The sequence below is a fragment of the Vulpes lagopus genome, chromosome 5, assembly GCF_018345385.1.
Source record: "Vulpes lagopus strain Blue_001 chromosome 5, ASM1834538v1, whole genome shotgun sequence".
Taxonomy (NCBI): domain Eukaryota; kingdom Metazoa; phylum Chordata; class Mammalia; order Carnivora; family Canidae; genus Vulpes; species Vulpes lagopus.
This window is the reverse complement of record NC_054828.1, coordinates 66,262,494-66,271,319: the sequence shown is the minus strand read 5'-3', so window position 1 is coordinate 66,271,319 and position 8,826 is coordinate 66,262,494. Positions and strand designations below refer to the sequence as shown.

General features: G+C 46.6%; 1 protein-coding gene across 4 annotated transcripts in view; it reads left to right on the top strand.

Annotated features, from left to right (window-relative positions):
• The first annotated feature begins 3,096 nt into the window (after positions 1-3,096).
• The window catches only part of SLC16A7 (solute carrier family 16 member 7), a 180,851-nt gene continuing 175,121 nt past the window's right edge, over positions 3,097-8,826 (top strand). For 2 of the 4 annotated variants that reach the window (XM_041755826.1, XM_041755825.1), the window contains exon 1: positions 3,097-4,098. The gene's annotated coding sequence lies outside the window, so the exon portion shown is untranslated. Of the gene's footprint in view, positions 4,099-4,576; positions 4,748-8,826 lie in introns of those variants that run through there. The other 2 variants (XM_041755827.1, XM_041755824.1) reach the window with 1 other exon arrangement.

The following is an 8,826-nucleotide window of genomic DNA, read 5'->3' as shown; positions in this document are numbered from 1 at the left end:
ATAGTTTTCTCTCTCTCTTTTTTTTTTTTTTTAAGATTTTATTATTCATGAAAAAGAGATGGAGCAAGAGCAGAGAGAGAGAGAGAGAAAGAGGAGGGAGAAGCAGACTCCCTGCTGAGCAAGGAGCCCTACATGGGGCTCATCCTCTAGGATCATGGCCTGAGCTGAAGGCTGACGCTTAACCCACTGAGCCACCTAAGAGTCTCTCTCTTTTATTTATTTTTTTGTGAAAGGAGACTATATTTGCATTCTCCACAATTCTATGGGAAGCTTCCACAGAAGATATTCCCAAAGTAGACAACATGGGTATACTCAAGACATAAATTTACAGGCAGTGGAAATATTTCTTTCATATTTTGCACATTCTATGAAATCAGGTCAGAGCAATCATATTCTCGGCTGCTAGCCAGCCACAACCTCAGCCACCGTATGCTGCCACTGGATGGCAGGTAGGTACATGGTTCTTTTCACTCATGGGAATATTTGGGCATTTGGCCTTTTGTTCTTACTTAAAATCAATCTATTGTGTGTAGTTTACACACACACACACACACACACACACACACACTTGTCTACACACAAGTCTACTTTGGTCTCACAGTCTTGCCATGAAAAGGCCATTAAATATCAATTTTGAGTTGTGAAGTATCTATTTTTAGCCTTGACATAAGAACACATCATACACATTATAGTATTCTCTTAAACTCACTGTTTCATTGGGTCTTTATTCCATTACGATTTATTTTATTTTTTTTAAGATTTATTTATTTATTTATTTATTTATTTATTTATGATAGACATAGAGACAGAGAGAGAGAGGCAGAGACACAGGCAGAGGGAGAAGCAGGAGATTCCAGGACTCCAGGATCGCGCCCTGGGCCAAAGGCAGGCGCCAAACTGTTGAGCCACCCAGGGATCCCTCCATTACGATTTATAGTCTTAGTAAGTAACATCACATATTGGTCAGAATAAGTTAGGTTATGTTCTCATAACAAATAATGCCCAAAATATCAGTGGCTTAACACAATAATGGTTTCTTGCTCAACAAAGTCCAGTGCAAGTCAAGGAATCCTTCTTTATCTCTTAATGTCTCTGTTTTATAGCTATTCCATCTAAAACATGAGACTGAGAAAGGCAAAAATGGAGGAACCACACGGATTCTTAACTTTTTTGCCCAGAAATGATATATGTCACTTGCATCTATACTTGTTAGAAGTAGTCACATGGCCCCAATATAACTATAAGAGAAGCTAGGAAATGTCTTGTCATGCAGATCATGGATAGTGTGAGCATCAACAGCCTCCACCGTATATCTGTTCCTTAAAATCACACGATCATTTCTTTCCTCTAGTTGGCAAACATTATTACCTTGTATCTGCAAGAATTTGTGCCAGATACTGGAAGACTGCAAAGATAAATAAAATGTCTTCTCTGCCCTCCAACAACCTAATAGATCAGGGTGACAGAAAAAAAATATTTTTGTAAAGCAGAAAGAAAATGTCCCAAATAAAGCATACACCATGTTCTATGAAAAGGAACACGGAGGAAGATGGAATTAATTCTTACTGAAGGAATCCTTGAAGTGCTAAAGAGGTGATGACATATTTGCGGGACCTTGAAGGAAAAACAAGGCTCAGCCAAGTTTGATATGGAAAAGAGAAAATAGGGAATGCAAAAAGTCAGCAATATGTGAGAAGATATGGCATGGCTGAGGAATGAAGAACCTGAGGGTTCACAGCTGAGGGTAGAGAACCTAGAATTTGAGGCTGTGGGTAGACAGTGGAAGACATTTGAGCTTTATTAGTTTATACGCTATTTATGTTTTTTACTAGTTTACTTATTTGTGGAAAATGGGTTGCTAGTATATTGAGCATATTGCTATTCTTTGTTTCTCCACTGTTATTTCATCTTATGAATAGAAATTCAGGCCAACAAAATTAACCAAAAACATTTCAAGTTCTGATCCTGTAGTTTGCCTTTTCCCTAAATTGTTTTCTCTTCTCAGCTTCTGGATAATATTAAGACTATATAAGTCATAGGATAAATTGACTGGATTTATTCCCACCTAATTCTCCTTTCAGCTTCCTTTCTAATACAATCAAATATTTATGTAGCATGACTAGCCATAGCAATAAGGCAATTTAAAGATGAATCCTCAAATACTAACACTGGGGTAGTAGGTAAATTGGATCCAGAGACTTAAAAGGAAACTACAGTTATGATTCATGCATGCTAGTTAGTGACGTTTAGGAATCTGACAATGAGTTAAATAGACCAAGAACATGGGTCTGTAAAAACAAGCAAACAAACAAATACAGAAAAAAAAGAGAGAGAGAGAGAGAGAGAGAGAGAGAGAGAGAGAGAGAAATCAAAAAGAAAGTAGAGAATAGGGTCAAAATTCAGGAAAGTTTTGGTCTTCTTTCTCTTCTTTGAAAGGAAATGAGTAATGAATGAGCAGGAAAAATGTCAATAGCAAACAGTCAAGAACATGACCTGGAGATGTATCTTAGTGTTTTCTTCTCAAACTTTAACATTATTTTTTCTTATGAAAATGAAGTGTCTATAGTCACTGTTAGACATTCTATTACTCTCGCATGCCTATTATATTTTAAATAAATGTCATTTTACACATTTTTAGTCCAAGAAAAGCTAGTCCTTTCTGGAATTTTCTGCCTTAGTTCCTTAGTTTCCAACATCACTCCCTCTGTAAAATGTCTCCCAAACTCCCAAACTTCCAAGCTCCCTCTGTAAACTGCCTAATAATAGGCAATATTTATTCACTCATATTATCTACCATCTACTACACATATATCATCTCACCTAAATCTTACGACAGCAATAATGGGTTGATATTGCTTCTATTTTGTAGCTACAGAAAGTGCGATTCCAGTTTTGTAATAAGCCCACAAACCAGCTGTGGCCGAAGCAAGGCAATGTGAATTTAGCTAAATGACTTAATTTGTGAAGGGGGGCAGATAATGCCACCCCCAAATATGCCACTTTGGCACAGTGATTATTTTGAATTAAAGTTACTTGGGAAACAGCCAGTGCCAGGAGGACACTCTGAGCACCCCCCCACCCCTCCCCAGCTCCGCCTTTGTCGCCCTGAAAAGAGGAAGTAAATCTCCCATGTGAAGTTACCCTCCCAGTACCAGGAGGCAGAGAGACCCCTTATCCCCAGACACAGAGAATTCGGGGCTGAGAAGAAGGTATAAACAAATCTTGTCTGCTTCGGTCACTTTTTTGAGTCCCATATTTTTATGGGCTCCTAGATTTTTCTCCTGTTAATCTGCTTTATGTCAGTGTACTTGTTAGGCCAGCCAAAGAAAGTTTTCCTCCACTATACTTGTCTATTTCCAAATTCGTAAAATGTGAGAAATCCTAGTATTCATCTAATAGGGTTATTGTATCAATTGAAGTAACCCATGAAAGTGCTTAGTTAGGGCAGGGCTTGATAATGAAACGCGCTTAACAAATAAGTGTAATTATTACTGTTCCTTTTCTTGCCATTTGTTTCCTGTCCCTTTGGCTTCAAAGCTTCAGTTATTTCAACCAAGTTATCTTGGCCTCTCATAAATGATTTCAGTCATAGAATAAATAAGAAAAGCTTCCAGGAAGTTATTTTAAGACCTAGGATTAACGTAACTCTTTCACTTTTCAGGAGCAGAAATGTGGGTGTAACGTAGGTGAGGGTCTGCTGAGTCGCCAGAAGCGGCAACAGGAATTCTCAAGTCCAAGCCCGCTTGCTTTAAAGGTTCCTCCGTGTGTGAGCAGGACTTCAGCTGTGAAGACATTTCAGGAACCTGATCTCTGGTGTCACCAAACGTTCACTCCCAGGCCTTCCTCTTTCCAGCTGCCCCAAGGAACGTGTTCTGGACGGTGGAGGGAGGAAAAAGAGGGCAGAAGAGACCAGACCGACGGTTGTGGAATTGGCGCGAGCCCGGGCACCACTCGTGGACAGACACGGACTCGCCCTTGGCGGAGTGAAGGAATTTGGGAAACTACAAACGCGAGGGACAGTGTACGAGGGGCCTTCCTTCGCGTCCTTCCTGGCTCGGGGTCTTCTTGCACTGGCTTTTGTGCCCCGCGCCCCACGGGGTGAGGCTGAGGTTTCCCTTAGGTGTCTTGGTGGGGGGGCCTCATCCCCAGCACTGCCGCTGCTCCCCGCGCCCGGGAGCACCTCGGTCCCAACGGCGGCCCCAGGACACCTCCACGGCCCCGGGATGGGATCTCCGACCCCCGCACCCCCGGCATCCCTGCGCTCCCTCCCGCGCATCCCTCGCCCCCCACTCCCCGCGCAGCCCCCTCCACTCCGCGCCCCCCGCGCCCCTCCCCCTCCCCCCGCCGCGTCCCCTCCGCCCGCGCCCCCCCGCGCATCCCTCGCCCCCACCCTCCGCCCCCCAGTGCGCCCCCGCGCCCCCCCGCCCCGCTCCCCGGCTCCCCGCCTAGCTCGCTGCCGCCCCCAGCTCCGCCCCGGAGTCCCCGCGCCCCGGGGCCCGCGCCCGCGGGGGGACAGCCGCGGGGAGCATGCTCAGTCGGCCCCGAGTCACGGGGCGGGGCTCCCCCTCCCCCTCCCCCTCCCCCGCGCGCTCCCGGGCACCCACTGGGGCGCTCTCGGGCCGCGCCTCCCTCCGCCCTGCCCCCCGCCCGGGCCGCGGGGGAGGACGAGTCTAGGGACATAAATAAATAAATAATTCCATTCACGCGGCGGCGGCGCGGCGAGCCGGGGCGCGGGACGGCGGGTGAAGTAAGTGCCCGGGGCGCGGGGAGGGGAGGGGAGGGGAGAGGAGGACGGGAGGGAGGAGCGGGGAGGGGGGGCGGGGGCGGGGGCGCGCCTCCGCGGGGCCGCACGCGTGGGTCAGGGCAGCGCCCCGGGGCCCCGCGGAGGCACAGCCCCCCCCTCCCCCGGCGGCCGCGGGAGGGCGCGCAGGGCAGGGGCGCGCAGGGGAGGGTGCCGAGGGCCCCGGGCGGGAAGGGGGGACGCGGCCCCGCTGCTCCCGGGCGGGTCCCCGACAGGCGGCTCCCGTGCGGGCCGGGGCAGCCCCGGGCGCGGCGGAGGCGGGGAGCGGCGGTGCGGGGCGGGGGGCGGCCACGGGGCGGCGGCGGCGCGGTCCCCTCCGGCTGCAGAGCGGGGCGCGGGGGGCCTGCGTGGGGCGGAGGGAGCGCGGCCGCCGCCTGAGGCCGCCCCCGGGCGCCCCCCCGGCCAGAGGGGCTGCACACGGCCTCGGCGGGGGCGGCCGGGGCGGGCCGCTGTGCGGGGGCTGCGGGGTTTGGGGTCCACTGCGGGGATGTGGAAGTCGCACACGCGCGCACGCGCACGCCGAGGAGGGGAGCCGCGGCTTCCCCGCAGGTGACTCCAGCAGGAGCAGAAGCGCCCAGTGGGTTGGGTCCAGGGGGGCCGCTGGTGTTTGCAGGAGAGCTCGAGCCTGCGTCCTCGCCCCCCTTTCCCGGTCCAAAAAGAGGCGCGTGGAGCCGTAGGAGAGTGAGCCCCGGTGGGGGCAGAGCCTGGGGGAGCCCGGCGGGGACGCGGGACGCCCTTCCCCGGCGCCGCTGCCTGGGCCGCACGCAGGTGAGCGCGGAAGCGCTGCAGACCTGGGGTGAACCCCGGGAGCCTCCAGCTCCAAGCGTGCATTTCCAGGGAGAGGCGCTGAGACCCAGAGCCGGAGGGGGCTTGCAGACAGTGGAAGAGGGAGCCAGGAGGTCAACAAGGTGACCCCTCTTGGCTCCTCGCAAAGCGGTCGCAGCTCCACTGTGTGCTTCTGAACACCCTGCTCTGGAAGCAATCTAAGCGGGCAGGCAACGTCGTGATTCGGTGAAAGGGAAAGATTATTACCTTAAGCAACTCGGTGTGTTGTGTAACAACTCATAAAGTCAGAGGCGGTTGGGGCTTTTTTTTTTTTTTCCCCCAAAACTCACATCAGCAGTTTGCAATTACATACTGCTTTTCCCCCCAGGGAGTGTTTTAATAATGGTAAGTGATCTGGAGTTTTAACGTTGGTTTCCCAACGTTCAAGTTCTTGAATCCAGCCTCTTGAATGCTGAGACGCATGGACTCTTTTATGATAACTGGCTTACGCTTTCAGCCGGGCGCCCTCCTGAAGGGAAGAGGGCAGACTGACCTATAGAAATATCTTTTATCCAGAGTCATATTCCTGGATCATGAGTCTGGAACAAAAGGAGACTCTTGCATTTACTTTTACGTCTCTCTTCATTCACTATACTTTTTTTTTTTTTTTTTTGAGACGTTCAGAGTTAGACACAGACTTCAAGGTCAATTTCGTACTTTTGTAAGGTTAAGTAATTATTTAACAATCTCCTCCTCGGTTTTTCTTATCCCTACAATGTGGTTGGTGCTACCTACCCTAAAGTGCTATTATGAGGAATAACATATAGAGAAAACAGCTAAAATATAGACCAGCAATTTTTGAACCCCTTGCACCATTCCAGACACTGCGCTGTGGTTATCAAGATGGATGAGGCTGACATTGCGCTCTCAAAAAATTCACATGTGGCCATCCGGGTTAATCTTCCTCCTATACTTTTGTTGTTGTCAGATAGATGTGTTTTTCATTTTTCAAAAAAATTAAAAGTTTTTATTTATATTCCAGTTACTTAACGTACAGTGTAATATTAATTTCAGGTGTATAATATAGTGGTTATACACTTTGATACAACACCCGGTGCTCATCACAATATCCTATTAGCTTTTTACCAATTTCCTTCTCAGTGGAGGAAAGGAGACATATATCCTACTAACTTGAAAGGGATTTTGCTGTTGTAAGAAATAAGAACTACTAAAAGGCAATTTGAGAAGGGCACCCCACCTCAGAAACTGGTGTGTGCAGCCCATTAGTTTGCCTATTGAGTACAGATAGGAAATGGAGGGTTTTCTTCTTGCCTTGCGGGAAAGACACTCTTTCCTTGGAAATTATCCTTACCAATGACTTGATTTCCGTTTCTTTGGAAGAAGAGGCAGGCCTGCAATTTCTATACTTTGGACAGAGTACAATCCACCTACTCTGAGAAGCCCAAGAGTATACTATTGTAGTATCTCTGTAATGGTTACCAAGTTCTCTGCATTGTGCTCCTACTTTCTGTAAGTCTGTTGGTTTAGGCACAAAGAGTTAACTTGTTCAGGTTGCACAGCTGGAGGCCCAGGTCTCTGGGACAAAGGAGGGAAGAGGGTAAAAGCAGGACCTCTGTAGCCTGGTCAGTCTGGGTTTTCATCTTGGCTCTGCCATTTACTAGCTAGGACAAATTTCTAAACCTCTCTAGGTCTTGATTTCTTCATGTGTGAAGACTTCTCAAAAACTTTCTTCATGTACAAAAAGAGGATAATTCAATTTCACATAATGGGAGTAAAGATCAAATGAGATAATACCCGTGAAATGCTGCTTAGCACTGTGCCAACCACGTGCATTATGGCAGCTAGAGGCACATATTAAATATGTGGCCTTGAGGCTCTTAGGTTCTTATAAGGATGACTGGTTTATTCTTCTTAATAGATATTTGAGAACCCTTAGAAGTGCCGTGTTTCCCATTAGACGGCCTACTGGAGTTGGATTGTGTCATAAACTGTTACACAGACTCTCATTGTCTGAGGTCATTTTGGTTTGTCACAGGCTTTCTCAAAACTGGATCAAAGTGATTAGGAAACGTATTGAGAAACAACTGTACACCAAGTCTCAGTCAGAAACAGACCTTAAAAAAAAAATTTAAAGAGAAAGCGTTGTTTTCTCAATTGGTCCCCAAAATGGTGATCCCTGGGGTCTAGTCTGCCTATTTGGGGGAATCCAATCGTTTACAATCATAATGTGAGAGAATAGCCTAATATGGACGATTGTCTAGAGAAAAAACAAAACATTTACCCTATATACATGGCAGCTAGTAAACAAGAAGGGGTATGAGCATTTATGTATAAAATAATCAAGAACACTGGGGAAAGAATTAACCACAAGTTACACAAGTTGAACTTGACTATAATAAAACTAGTCCAGCTTGCACTGGACTGAGTGGTAATTGGGTGCACCAGAGACGTTTTCAGCATATTCATAAATATCAGTGTTAACAGTGATGCCAGTATTTTTGAAAACATTTTCTTGTCCGAATACAAAAATCTCTTGCAAATGTTTTCATTAATATTCATTGAAATCCCAAATGAGTTCGTGAAAATCTTGCAGGGCGTTTGAGTGACAGCTAGGCAATGCTGGCATAAAGATACTTGTGTTAAAACTTTTGTGCAATTAGGATAGCCTTATAAAAATTGACGTATGCGATTCAATTATCTAAACTGATAATTTGTGGTAATATTTAGCTTTAAAACAGCAATTTTTCGATTAGAAATATTTGGTTCAAATGGTAAACACAAAAATATTTGTTTAGAAAAATGAAGATCTGCATAAAGTGTTGGTAGTTTTTAGAAAATTCTCTTGTGTCACTGTTTCCTTACCTAATAACACGATAAATGTGTTCTTATTAATCATCTATACCCCTAAACAGATTCTGATTAGAGCTAATATGCAGGTGAATTATAAATTATAAGAAGAAGCTGCCCTGCCAAGTAATTTACTTGCAGACCACTTTCTTTTCGAACTAGATTAGATAAGAATAAACAGCAAAACTAAAAGGCATGAATTTACTTGAACAGTTTCTAAGGGATGAACTGTAAAAGTGGTACTTGCCTTATTTTAAATCTGATTCCCCGAAATTTCAGAATCCAAAGTTCTATTGGCTCTTCTCAACTATGCAAAAGGTGTATTCAGTGATAAACAGCGTCATGTGACGTGTGACAGTGTTTCCCAACAGGTGATACTGTTGGCATTTTGG